This window comes from Rhipicephalus microplus, chromosome X (genome assembly GCF_043290135.1).
Source record: "Rhipicephalus microplus isolate Deutch F79 chromosome X, USDA_Rmic, whole genome shotgun sequence".
In the NCBI taxonomy this organism is placed as follows: domain Eukaryota; kingdom Metazoa; phylum Arthropoda; class Arachnida; order Ixodida; family Ixodidae; genus Rhipicephalus; species Rhipicephalus microplus.
The window spans coordinates 249180965-249194860 of NC_134710.1; the positions used below are offsets into that span (position 1 = coordinate 249180965).

Here is a 13896-nt window from a genome sequence, read left to right on the forward strand (position 1 = left end):
TAGTCACCACCAATTTTTTTAATTCACGTCAAGGCTTCGAAATGCAGCTTTTTGTATAAAAGTCGTATAATGCATGTTCTGTGAACAATTCTCTGTGTGCTTTTTCAAGTGTATCCCACATGAGGCACAAGAAGGTAGGCTATTCTAGAAAATGGTGATAACGCTTTAAAAACAAGCTGTCCATCATTCTGAAGTGCAGGGACAATGTTTTTCTGCACCAGGTAAGGCCAAAACTGCGCTCGTTCCTGCGATAGAACAAAAGCAACACTTTAAAGAAGAGTTGATGATTGGACTACTTTGTGCTTGGACATAAAAGCCATTGCGAGTAGCGTAACGAGACAGGACTAATATCACATACGAACAGACTAGCACAAACGCAACGCTATTACAACACTAAACAAAACTGAGCAAAATCTAAACATTCAGTGTCCATGCTGTTGAACCAATAGAAAAATGTTCTTTAACCACGCATGGTCTGTCCAACTAAGGTTAACAAGGCATGTTTTACAACAATGTCTTATTTTGGTGGTATCATATATGTTTTGCATGAAGAACATACCAAGTGCTTGGTGAGCCAAAACGGCATAGAATAGCGCACAGCAGAGTTGTAAAAGAACCGGCATTCGAAAGCGGTATTGTACTGAAAGACTTTTTTTTAACTGGTTCATTCCTGACTACGGGCCCTAATTCAAATGACTTTGGTGATGTAAGGTAAGGTAAAAGGCTAGTTTCTAAAACAAAACCAAATTTCTCAAAAAAAATCAAACCTTGTTGCGAAAGCACCCAACAAGAAAGTTGGAAGTATTGCCTCACCATAATGTCGCAGAATTTGAAAATAAAGTAGACCGAGATGAATGGACCCACTGTTTTCTCAACCCCTCCCAATATTTATGCCTTAATTCGGGAGGTGAAACCCTGAGTGCCTGTGAGAAGATTCATGCTAGACCTTTGTTTCATGCAAAGTGCTCATCATCACTAAATCTCTTCATAGTATGGAATGAACGAGAAAATGGGGAATGATAAGAGTTCGTTTTCCAACCTTAACAAAATGTTAAAAATCACATTAAAACCAATGAAAATATAAGGGGTGTTATTTCAAGTAATTATAGTGAAATTGTGGGAAAGGTGCACAAAATGACAGTTTTCCTTTCGTAAAGACCAAACCTGCTAACTTGAAATACGTCTGATGCTCCACCAACTTCTTTTGTCATTAGTTCTAACAAAAGTACCTAATGCAGGTGCACAAGCCCTTAAAGTTCCCCTTATTCTGTTCATTCATAGTGAGGGTCTCATTCTGTCAGACTGGATAACCTCAGGTAGTATAGAAAGATTATTAGTCAGCTTCCAACACGTACAATATTACGTGCTTTAGCATTCCAGCAAGCGGGAAAAGTGTTCCATACTCGCCGTCACGGCTACTAGCAGTGTTAACACTCTCAGCACATACATGGGTCGTCTAGCCATATATTTGTTGCAACCTGTACTTCTGTGTGTGCGTTTTCTTTCCCTGAAAATTCGAGCTTATTTTGATAAGCCTTTTGTATATGAAGAGATTTTGAAAAAACATGTTTATTCAAGACGCTGCTAAGTCATTCTAAAGCCTTTGAAGTATTGAGCACCGACATAGTTTTGCCAATGGCTCTTTCATTACTAAAATGCATTTTTGTAGATTATTTCTGAAAGGTTTTTAAATAACCCTTGCCACCAAATTAGGAAATTCGAAATGCTTGTGTTGTTCGACAGTCCAGCATGCAGAGGCACTTATGACCAATTATTATTGAAGAGTGCTGCCTATAAAATAGTTCAATTTGGTTTTAGGATAGGGTGAGTACTCATCCGAGTTATTAGCACCAATCGACATCTCTGATTTGATGCAAACAGGTCGCGCGTGACATTCTATGAGTAAGGGGAGTATTGCCGACGACAGAAAACATTTGTGGTGTGCGCACCATACCCTAATTGGCACCCGTTGAGGAGTGCCACCTCACCCCTCTCACTTTGTTGCCGGGCTGCTCTCACAGTGGTTTTGGCTGCTTACGGCAGTAGTTGTCCTCTTTTTATTTCAGGGGGATATGATCAAAGGCCTCCCATTGTTTATTTATTTTTCACCACCTGCAGGTCTGCTCATTTTTAATACTGCATGCACTGAAGCATCGATCGGGAGAGCGATGCTTGTCTTTTAGGATACTTAGGTAGGCATTTTCAATCGGCACAATATCGTAATTAATGCACTTGTATTGATTATACAAGGTGATATGATCAAAGGCCTCCCGTTGTTTATTTATACTTCACCACCTGCAGGTCTACTCATTTTTGATACTGCATGCACTGAAGCATTCATCGGGAGAGCGATGCTTGTCTTTCAGGATACTTAGGTAGGCATTTTCAATCGACACATATCGTAATGAATGCACTAGTATTGGTTATACAATCTGTTAGAGAAGTTATGTTTCAATGCCGGTATTACCACAATAAAAGCTACAAATTCCTGTAAAAAAGTAGCAAAAAAATCTTTTGCTGTCAGGAGTCTTTAAAAGGCACGCGCACAAGTTTCTCTGGAGGGGCATGGTGATGTGCATTGCAGGTAGATTTCACTTTGGTGAACAGGCAAGAGTCTAGTTGTGCTAAGTGCAGTAAGGAAATTGGGGAATCTTAGAAACTTCATTTAGGTCAGGTGGTCATGTATTGGGAGGCGAACTCAAACCTTGATGCACAGTCATGTCGCTATATTCATTCGGTTGCTGCATTAGACACTGGCACAGTCCCTCAACAAGAGTCCACTAAAACTTCATCTAGGCTAACAAAACACTGAGATGACTGACATTTGGCACATAAGGGAGGTTACATCTGCCACCACAGTGTGTGCACGTTGCATGTGTGCCTGTGATGTAATCGTGCCAGAAAAAAAAGGTTCTTTCTTATACTTCTTATACACATACACACTGTTTATATATATTTATAATTGTCTGTCACAAAGCACATCCTTTTTTTTTTTTGAAGAGGTCCTGAGTGCAAGCCAGGCAGACCCCCTAAAGAATAAAAGAGACCACCACTGGCCCAAACAACTTTGTTCTTTTTGCAACATGTAGAGTTACCCACCGTTTTTTCAGACACTGAAAATTCTAACATGTTCATTCATTCGAACATCTCTGTGGCACCACCACTAATCGCTTAGAAGCATTGCAAATATGGGACCGAGAATTTGGATGCCTCACGGTGCACCATTCAGATTTTCCGGACTCCGGCTGCCTGATTGAATGCGGCATGGAATGCCATAACCAGCTGCCCGCGTTGTTTTTACAATAGTTTCACTAGATTGCCAGCACTAAAAAGTAGCAGTTGCTATGGCTGGAGATTGTGTCAGGGTAAAAGCCAATGCAGACTTCGAAGGCCATGTGTTTTTGGGCTGAATGTAATGGCTGTTTTTTTTTAACAGTATTCATTGAATGACTACCACAACCAAACTGCAAGCCAAGCCATGCCATACTCAGAATCGGCTTCTTTATCGCTTGAATTGGCCACACGTACGCAGCAAACAGAGAAACACGAGTGCTGCAGCATGAACTCACTTTATGCAACTTAGTTCCTTTTGGCATTTAAGAGTTTGCTTGTCAAGTATTTATGTGGTCATGCGTGTTTTGTGTCTCGCTCCCTTGTTTGCTGCAAGGCCTACTAAAAAGGCTCCAACGCTACCAATTCTATTTGTGTCGTTGTCACTAACAAGAGGATTCAGAATTTACAAGACATAGACAGCGTTGAAAGAAGCTGCAATAACTTGCAAGACCAATAGAGGGAGACATTAATGTGATGCTGCTCAGGAGTTTGAATCGGGCAATGACGGGTGAACAAAGGCTTATGATGACTCCCCTGAAGTGCTATCCACACAAATGCTATGCATATTTAGCACATGCCTTAACAGTGCTATGACCTACAGTTATGGCCAAACACTAGCTAAAATACGGTCAGAATTAGTCACCTGTAATTGTGCTTGTGTGCAGACGTGCACTAATTTTTCTGGCCACTTGGCCAATAAAGGTGCTTTTTTTTCTGGCGAGTCCTTTCTTTCAGACTTTCGATTATTAAGATTTTTCAACAGTTCTTGCCTAATGTGAATAAAGAGTCAGGGACTTATAAATGCCATAGCTACATAACATTACATATGTAGCAAAACATATCACATACGAACAAATAGTTAACAATGAAGTCAATGCACAAATTGAAAATTAACGGGTTTAAAAAAATATAGAAGTGTTAATGATACAGAGTTTCCCTTGTTTTTTGATGTGGCGAGCTTCAGTGCAAGCAACATACTTACCCTTGCTTCTGTAAAAAATCATTGTCTTACAAAATCACGAGGCAAAGCTGTAGCAGTAATGTTGAGATGAGCAACAAGATGTCCTCCTATTCCAATATCATTTACACATTATGCATATTCCACAGTTGCTCAATTATTCAATGCGCAGCTTGCCCGATGCAGGTCTTGCTACTAGAATGAGGTATGGTGTGTATCAAAGGTGCTGCGCAAGATACAGCAGACTCCATGCTTGACTATTGTCCGCTATCCCCCCCCCTACTGCACCCCCCCCCAGCTGCATATACAGCAGGACTGCTAAGCAAACTTGTTTCATACAGAAAAAGCCATAGAGATATATATCATGGGTGCTAATCACTCTTTTGGGTTGACATGTGACAGTATAAAAGTAAGGCGCCAAAACTGGCCCGACAGTTTAGTCACACATCACCCACTTGGTTTTTTTTTTTTAAATCACGGCTTCGGTAACCACAGTTAGGAGCAGTATAGTGTAGCTTGCTGCCAAAACATGATGCAATACCCGACTGTTAAAGCTCTACTGCTTTTTCCACTCACACAAGCTTATGAAGACATCAACAAAACAGGTGACGAACAAGGATAAATGAAAGCTAAATGCATGCAACAATTTCAATAAAACCACCAGAAAAACACGAATACACTTTAAACAACTGTGCATGCAGTCGCATCAGAAAAAAAAAAGATTATGGGGCGACACTTTCTGGGAAGTGCCGTGGTCCTTAAATTAAGGTGGACATGTGGCCACAGCAGTCATAATATGTGGAAGTATGCTTCAAAACAGTGCATTGCTGGGCTAGTTAGTTTACATTTGGGCTAGAGGAGCGAAGGCTTGGAATCAAAGGAAGGCTAATTAGAAGACGCTCAACTTCCACCCGAGTTTATTTTGAAAAGTATTTCAGCAGGAAAACAAATTCGCAGGCACAGTCACACCTGATTTTCACTGAACCAACAACATATATCTGGGTAAAAAAACGTGATACGATGAATAGGGCATGCTTAATCAGTTTTAAGACTCAAGTGTGTTCAAGGTAGTTTATTTTGTTTTATTATTTGATTCACATTACCTTACAGGTTCCCGTAGGGACATTGAGTAAGGGGGGGGTGACAAAAGAAAACAAAATATAACAGAAGCAACAGAGTACAAAACATTACAATGTGGTAATATAACATAACTTACAGAAGAAGGGCATGAAAAAACAATGTAGTTACTATGGTGGTGTCTAATACAATGTTGAATAAATGGCAGGTACTCAAAATAAATGGTGCCAAAACATGAGCACGAGAAACAAAGTCAGAACACATTTGTAGATATGTACACGTATACAGAGCTACATTTTTATGGAAAGTGATGCCGGTATACTTGGTTGCGGAATAGTGTATGGTCAGTGATTGAAACTATTGTGTTAGGAAGATCATTCCATAGTGTTACGGCTGTAGACAGTGCTCATAAGTTCAATGCTTGGGTGCGGCCGTAAATGCGTTTGAAACTTCGCTGGTTGTTTAGTCGATTTGACATGCGCTGGGGAGTTTGACAAGGATCAGTGGATCATTGTCAGATCCACCAATGATGCACTAATGAATGCATCTGCAGCAATTTTAATCTTTCTCACTTGCAAGGTTTTGCGCTCACACCTGCCTTTAGCCCTGCCCTTGACATTCGCCTTCTCGAAAAGTGCATTGCAGCCAAATGTACTGCAGTGCGCAGGAATGTGTGCCCCATGGTTCCGAGCATTCACTATAGCTTAGGTGCCCTCCTAGTCCATCGTTAGGGCATCGGCCTGTTTGGCCGATAAAAGCTTTGCCACAACTGAGTAGTATCTTATATACCACTTCCGTAGCACAGGAGGCAAATGGCTTGTTATGTTTCTTTCAACAGACTTCTTTCTCTGTTCCGTCACCTGCAAGAGTGCATAAATGAAAAAGCTTTAAGGGTGCTCAGAAGACGAGGTCTTCGTTATGCTTTGAACATTTGCTTAAAGTTGTGTGAAATTATGTGAATCTAATAAATCAACAAACTTGCTGGACTTCTGTCGTGTTGGCACGCTCTGGCAACGAGCAATGTGGAAGAAAAACTTGAAGTTAGAAGGTGTAAAATCTGGCAGTCAAAGCTAAGGCTGTCCTTATGATAGCATGACTTGGTCAGAGTCGTGTTGAGGCATGAAGAAGCGATCCCTGTTTTCACCAGTATAGTATGGAAGAGTCATATGGGAGGATAGCTTTTTTTTTTGACCGTGGATGAAACTGCCAGCAAATGCCGTCGTCACAATTGAAAAACAATGCTAAATCAAAAACTGGATCATATTGTTGTTGGTTGAACCGTGCTTTCAGCAAGATCCACCCTCATTATCCTTTACAATGGACTTTTCCAACAATAATGCGATCCGGAAAACATGGGATAACCTCATTTCCTGGGAGTCTAAGCCACGATCAAAAAAAGCTATCTTCCCATTTGACTCTTTCCAAAGTATACTGGTGAAAAGGCAAATTGCTTCTTTGCGCCTCAACTCGGCTATAACCAAGTCACACTCTCTTTAGGTCAACTTCAGCTTCGACCACCAGATTTAGTGCCTTCAAACTTCGGGTTTTCTTTTTAAATTGATCGTTGCCGTAGCATCCTCCCTTCTGAAGCAGATTGCGGCTTCACCCAGCATGCTTACACGACAGAGGTCCAACAAGTGGAACAACTTTGTTGTAATTCCCTACAATTACACGATTTCACGCAATCTGAAGAGGATAGCTTCAAAGCAGGGCATAGACTTCGTCGTAACGGCACCCCGAAAGCTTTTCCCTTTGTATACTTCTTGCAGGTGAAAGAAGAGAAAGAAGTGTGTCGAAAAAAGCATAAGAAGCCTTTTGTCCGCTGTGCTACGGAAGTGGTATATAAGATACCATTCAGCTGTGGTAAAGCGTACATCGCCCAAACAGGCCGATGCCCTTACAACAAACTCAGAGAGCACGCAACTACGGTGAATGCTCAAAACAATAGTGGGCACCTTCCTGCACATTGCAGTACATTTGGCTGCAATGCACTTTTCGAGGAGGCGAATGTCAAGGGCAAAGGTAAAGGCAGGTTTGAGTGCAAAATATTACAGGCAGGAAATATTGAAATTGCTGCAGATGCATGCACTAGTGCATCATCGGTGCATTTGACAATGAAGGAAATAAACTTTCTTGAACGCAGTTAGATAAAAAAAACTGATTAAGCATGCCCCCTTCATGGTATTGTACATTGTTAACACATTTTGTCCCCATATGTATGTTGTCGGCTCAGTGAGAATCCAGGTGTGACTGCGCCTGCACATTTGTTTTTGCGCTGAAATACTTTTCAAAATAAACCCAGGCAGAAGTCGAGCGTCTTCTAAGTAGTCTTCCTTTGATTCCAAGTCTTCGCTCCTCTAGGGCAAATGTAAGCTAACTAGCCCAACAATGCAGTGTTTTGAAGCATACTTCCACATATTATGGCAGCTCTGACCACATGTCCACCTTAATTTAAGAACCATGGCACTTCTCAAAAAGAGTCACCCCATAATTTTTTTTCTGATGCGAGTGCACAGTTGTTTGGAGTGTATGTTTTTCTGGTGGTTTTATTAAAATTACTGCATGCACTCAGCCTTGATTTATCCTTGTTCGTCACATGTTTTGTTGATGAGCTTAGCTAGCATGAGTATTTTTTGTCACAGCAATTTTCTGGCATTTGGGCCTTGCAACAGCTATACCAGTTCCATTTCTTGGCCTTATTCCCTTTGAACATCTTGCTTCAGTGCGTTCGGGGGGGCCACTACACCTTCGGCAAAGCTTCTTTTCATATTCACTGCATTTAAGCACTTATCCAGGTTTCCGACTTTTATTTCAGCAGTTTGTAATGTGGTCCATCTTTTGTCAAAAGCAAACGATTTCAAACACGAGTTGAATTGAAGCTACCATTTTGCCGTGCAGATCAACCACTAGAACAGTTACATTTTCGGATTGGGTCCTTCAAATCTTCTACAAATCTTCGTCACTTGCATTGTGAAGCTGAAATTTATGACAGAATTTACAACCTTTTCTTAATTACAGACGTCTTCGAGCAGTAATGAATTTGAACTAGTTATCTTACTTTCACGAAGAGCTTTTCTCCTGGCAATTACAGAACCAAATTCTTGTGAATTTCTTATGCTTCAGTACCAATTATTGGTAAAAATAGGCACGATTTCTCTTATTCAGTTGTGTCATTTGCTCTGAAGCTTCAAATGCTCAACAAAATATTGAAAGCTCTCGACTTCAGAGTTCGATTTACCTGATCTGCAGACAGGAGCATGACTTTGCTGGAGAAACAAAAACGCTTCTTGCCGAACATTCGGATTCCTAGCTGGCCTTGTGGTTATGGCACATGCGATGTCCACATGAAGCCACCACATCCTTGTGGGTATTGTCCAGCAGGCCCTGCGACACAGGTCTCACCCCGATTGCCAGATTAATTGTTGCACACTACTAGCAATGGCTCTGCAGCGGAAAGGCAAATATTTTATTGACCAGAAATGTTTCTTTATTTATAGGCAATATTGTGACACACATAGAATCATGTGCAGCTATCAATCTCTCTATACTTGGCAATAAAACGTCATACAAAAGCTTCCACCACAACGCTAACATCTCTTTCCCTTTGCCTATAATTATTTGCCATTCCTATTTTGTTTACTCATGCTAAATTTGATTCAATTATGCCTTAATAAGCGAATAGGTTAGCTCATTTGGTGTATTTTATTAGGTTTCTTTCATACACACTGTGACACAAATATATATGAGACCCGGGTACAGAAAATTCGATTCATAATTGCAAGGCCGCGTGAAATCTTCAATGGCTTTTGGAAAGCGCACATACAGTATCCATACAGCAAACCCGTTAGATGTCAACAAATATTTTTACATCCACTGTTAGCAAAATCTGGCTGAAATATTTTGTTCACCGCACAGATATTCAGTAAGAATTTTATTCAAGCCATGTCTTGCAGGTGCAGACCATTTCGGTAAACCAATGATAAAAATGTGAGAGTTTAGGTTTTTCAAAATATCAAATAGTTTGACTACATTAATTGATTTGCATTGCATAGTGGCAAAAACTTATACTTGATACACAGAGAGACTAATATACCAATGCTTTCTTCACCTAGTTTTTGAATGCTAGTGCTCATTTCTATATGCATGAGCTGTGCTCAAAATTTTCTTTGTGTACTTTATAATCACACAGTACGATAGGCTAACTTATACACAAATCCTGCCGAGTTTTCACACTCCTCTTATCACTGCTGCACACATGAAAAAGCACTCACAACAACACGTGATGGCCACAGCTTGATATCAATGAAAAGAAACATCAGTAGGCACATGACAACTAATGCATACTTCAGCACAAAAGGGAACAGCCATAGGTCAAGTGAGATTTGGCTACGAGTCTGCATCTTCTTTCTGAAAGGTGCGAAAGTTCGGTGCAATTATATTTTGTTGCAGAAAATCAGTTGCATGCCAGCTAGTAATAAATGAACGTGACTTTAAAAAGGATGACAAAAAATCTGAATTATGACAGTAACAAACACAGAACATGCAGAATTCAGCTGCAAGTGCTTATTGCACTGCTTAGGCTGCTATGATGAGCTCACACGTTTATAAAGACGTTATTGAATGTAACACCCGCCTAGTACAGCTTGCAACGCATGTTAAACGTACAGGCATAAGCAAAAGTGTGCAGAACAAGGGTTGTGTGGCAAAATGCATTGACGTGCCACCTTTGCATACTGCCTGCTTCAGTGTGCATGCCTGTCCATTGGTAATCAGGTGGCCTCGTACAGCACTTTCTTTGACGAAGTTATGGCGCTCATAGCCAAAACGACCACCGAGTGTTGCTTTCTTTGCTCCGTAAAATCTATGCCACTCTTTTACACAGCAGCTCAGGCAGCGCCGATTGAAGTGCCGAGCGCGTAGCTCTTTTTTTTACCACTTAGCCTAAAATAAGCATAGCTAGCACCATATAACCAAATGAAGCCAAGCATAAAAAATTAAATTTTTTGGCGCAGCTTGCCCTTATAACATTAATCTAAGTTAAACTTGCCTTGTTTAATTAACTGGCCATAACGCAGTTAATTAAAGAGGCAGACTTTCCGCGCACTCCCTTCCCCTCGTGCACACGACCATGAATGCCATGCGATGTCATGCGCGACCTGTACAATCATTGAAAAGATTTGCATTGATGTAGAAATTTATTATGCCTATATTGACGAAGTTGGAGGCATGAAACCTCGTTTTGATTGCCCCTTTTTGGCACCTGAAAATTTGCCGTCAACTGATTTTAACAGCACTAAACACTGAATGATATAAATTACTTACTCTCGGAAATAGACTTCATCCCTTGCTCGCAGACGGGGAAGCAGTGTGTGGGCCTGTCCTTCAGTATCTCTGTACCTCCAAAGCGGATGCACCCAATATCTTCGCGGCGCATTTCGAGAGCGGCGACGCTGAAGCAACAGCAGACATGCCATCATGGTAACGTTGAGCGTTGCGAGGAGATCGTCGTCGCCGGCCATTGTTCGCACGATTGCACCGTAAAATCGGAGAGCTCAGAACAGACGACGAAAAAGCGCGCGAAATCTCGCGAGCCGCTGCGAGACCGCTCGAGACTGTTGTCACGTGACTACCGCAGATGTGGCCAGCGTGCCGCTTTTCACCGCTCGGCGGCGAAGACGCGCGTCATGCCGCGGCGGCACGCCGAGGTGGGTCAAGTTAAGTGAACCTAAACCGAATTAGGCATAATCGATAATGGTATCACTTCATTTAGCCGAGCATAATTAGCCTCGATAAGGAACACCTAATTGCGGTCGAATAATGCAAATGGAGTTCCCCATGAGCCAGAGAAGAAAAGCCCAGGAAGAGGCTGCTCGTAGCTCGAATCATCGTAGCAAAGGATCAGCCTCTCTTACCACATTGCTTTTAAAAGAAAAAAAAACTGAACTTGAACTTGCGGAAAACATTCTTTATGGTTAATTTTAATCAGATGAATATTAATAAGCGAACGCATTCTGAGTGATCGCATGCTACAGCAACTAATAAGTTTGCTCTGCATGAAAGAACTTTCTGGCCGAATGCTCCACGTCGTCGCTCGTTACGCCAAGCGTTAGCAGCACCAAATAGAAGCACACCAAAGCAATGCGAGGTTTTTCATGATCTCAAGTGGCGTTACGAATACCCCACGGTGGTTTTGTCAACAAAACTGCACATTTGCGTGACACACATTTTGCATGTATGGTCATTCCTAATACTCGTTCCCTTCGACCGAAGCTATTAAGAGCATGCGCTTGCAACACCCATGCCGCATTCACATTTGAGAAGTAGGTGCCTAGCCAGAATTGAATTTTTTTCGCGGGAGGGGGGGGGCACTTTTCTAAAATGACCATTTTTTGCTCTTCATGCCAACGACCAAAAATATGGGAGGGGATGGACCCACGGGCCCGGTGTGCCACCCCCTGGCTACGCCCGAAACGAAAACACAAGAGCGGCCGGAAAACCACGTCCGCACGCGTCGAAAATGTTCGCATTTGTAATGGGCCCGGGGAATGATGCGGCCGCCACTGCTTTCGCGAAATAATTCGAGTTTGCCTGCTTTCTGCGCGCTATGTTTCATAACGAATTCCAGTTTTCACGCAAAGTACTGTAAAGATACAGCCAGCACTTTTTGAATCTTTGTTTGTGGAGACATACATCAGCAAAAACGGCCCGAGCGAATTCACCGGCAGCCTCGGCGCCGGATTCAGCCGACTGCGCACAAAAACGAGACACGTTCGGGCATGTTGACTCGCTGCTGCTGCACCGTCTACTTCAAGTGTTCTCGGCGATCCTAATGCAAACCAGGCTCTCAATGAACGCGTCCTCGTTAAGGCAGCTTCATCGAGCTGCACGAGTAGGTTGCAATTAGAGCCGTTGCAAGCCACCACCGATGCTTTCGCCGCCATGTTGCATTTGGCGCCCGCTATTCAGATTGCGTGGTTTGTAGCTAGGCGACCGTGGATCGGAAAGAGGGTCCGCTTTCGCGTGACGGGAAAATCGGACCAATTTCTTCGTTCCGGCTTCGCGGCGTTGGTTTACGGCGGCTTAGGCGGCGAAGCGAGTGAATTCCCGGTGAGTTTTGCCGCTTTCGCTCCGGAGAGAATAAATGTCGAATTTGAACCCAGCGCGAGCCTTCCACCAACTGATTGGGTCGCCCCAGCGCGCACACATACGAACAAATAACACACAAATACAGTGTACTAGGATCTATTCTAGTACACTGTACACACAAAGCTCATTCAGATTTGCTTACCATGTGCCCTCCGCTTGAAAATTTGACAAGACCGACGACTTAATCCCGGCCGCCGCTGGCTGCCTCGACAAACAGAAGGTAGAGACACAGAACGGGGTATAGTACCGAAGCGACGCACTTACCCGCGCTCCGAAGTACACAAGATGGCATAGTCCGGACAACGCCTCCTCTAGAAAGATGGCTGAGGAATGGCTCGCGCTCCCAGCGGAGTTGGCCTGCCTTCAGTTTTAAGGCACGAACACACTGGCGGCGCCGCGCTCTGCCGCGCGCCGCGCGCCGCTCGCGAGGCGCCGCTTTTCTCTCTTTCTCCCGCCGAGCGTCGAGGAATTTCTGCCGCCGACTCAATCGCTCCTTGCGCTATTTCTGCCGCCGCCGCCCAAGCAAAGCGCCAATCAGCGACGTGCGTGGTAGTCGCCATAGCAACGCACGGAGCTTGTTTTCCTTCTTTTTTCCGGCTGCCATTTTTCTCACGTTGTCGTTTTCTGAAACACGCTGACAACGGCACCATGGACACCGAACGTTTTTTAGAAGAGATCAGACTGTACCCCTTTTTATTCGACAAAATGATGCCCGATTATAAAGATAAGCAAGCAAAAATGAACAGATGGGATATTATAGGATCGATGTTTGGATTGACAGGTAAGCGGCGATTGCGTGGCTCATTGCATGTTGAGCGCGAATGAATTGTATGTTTTATTCACTCACTTGTGCAGGAACACAGGCCATGATGAAATTTAAAAATATAAGGGACCGGTGGATGAAGCTCGTGTCGGGAGCTGAGGCCAACACTCGGAGCGGTGCGCCAGGCAATCAGGGAAAAATTAAGTGGCCCCTGTTCGCAATTGTTGATGGCATGCTGAGGCAGACACCTCACTATGCGGAAAAGTAAGTGATCAATGACGTGCCCTTTCATATTGCAGCGCACGCAGGATACCTGTTTCATGCCTGCCGACTATCTTGATTTTGCTGCGAGACTCCTGAATACTGACTGACCCTCCGGGTCGACGTGCACACTCCCGAGCTGTCGCTCAAAGAAAACTATTTACAGAATAAGGAAAGGTGGCCTAGTTGATAATGAATTGAATGGGGCAGCGTTAGGACGAAGACACGAACGAGAAATGACACGAGAAGTGCTGCTAAAAAACTATTTACGACTCATAGCCGAGCGTTTTTTTTTTTTCCGCCGTTCATGCGAATGCTGTTTCAAACACCGCAGGCAATGAAAAGTGCTTCTACGTAA

The 13896-nt window shown here is 43.1% G+C and overlaps 1 long non-coding RNA gene across 1 annotated transcript; it reads right to left on the reverse strand.

Annotated features, from left to right (window-relative positions):
* Window positions 1-12824, reverse strand: LOC142776056 (uncharacterized). The gene is made up of 3 exons (XR_012887264.1): window positions 12657-12824; window positions 8607-8812; window positions 1-245 (listed from the first exon to the last, which is right to left on the reverse strand). It is a non-coding gene; the product is annotated as an uncharacterized LOC142776056 (long non-coding RNA).
* Window positions 12825-13896: the final 1072 nt, after the last annotated feature.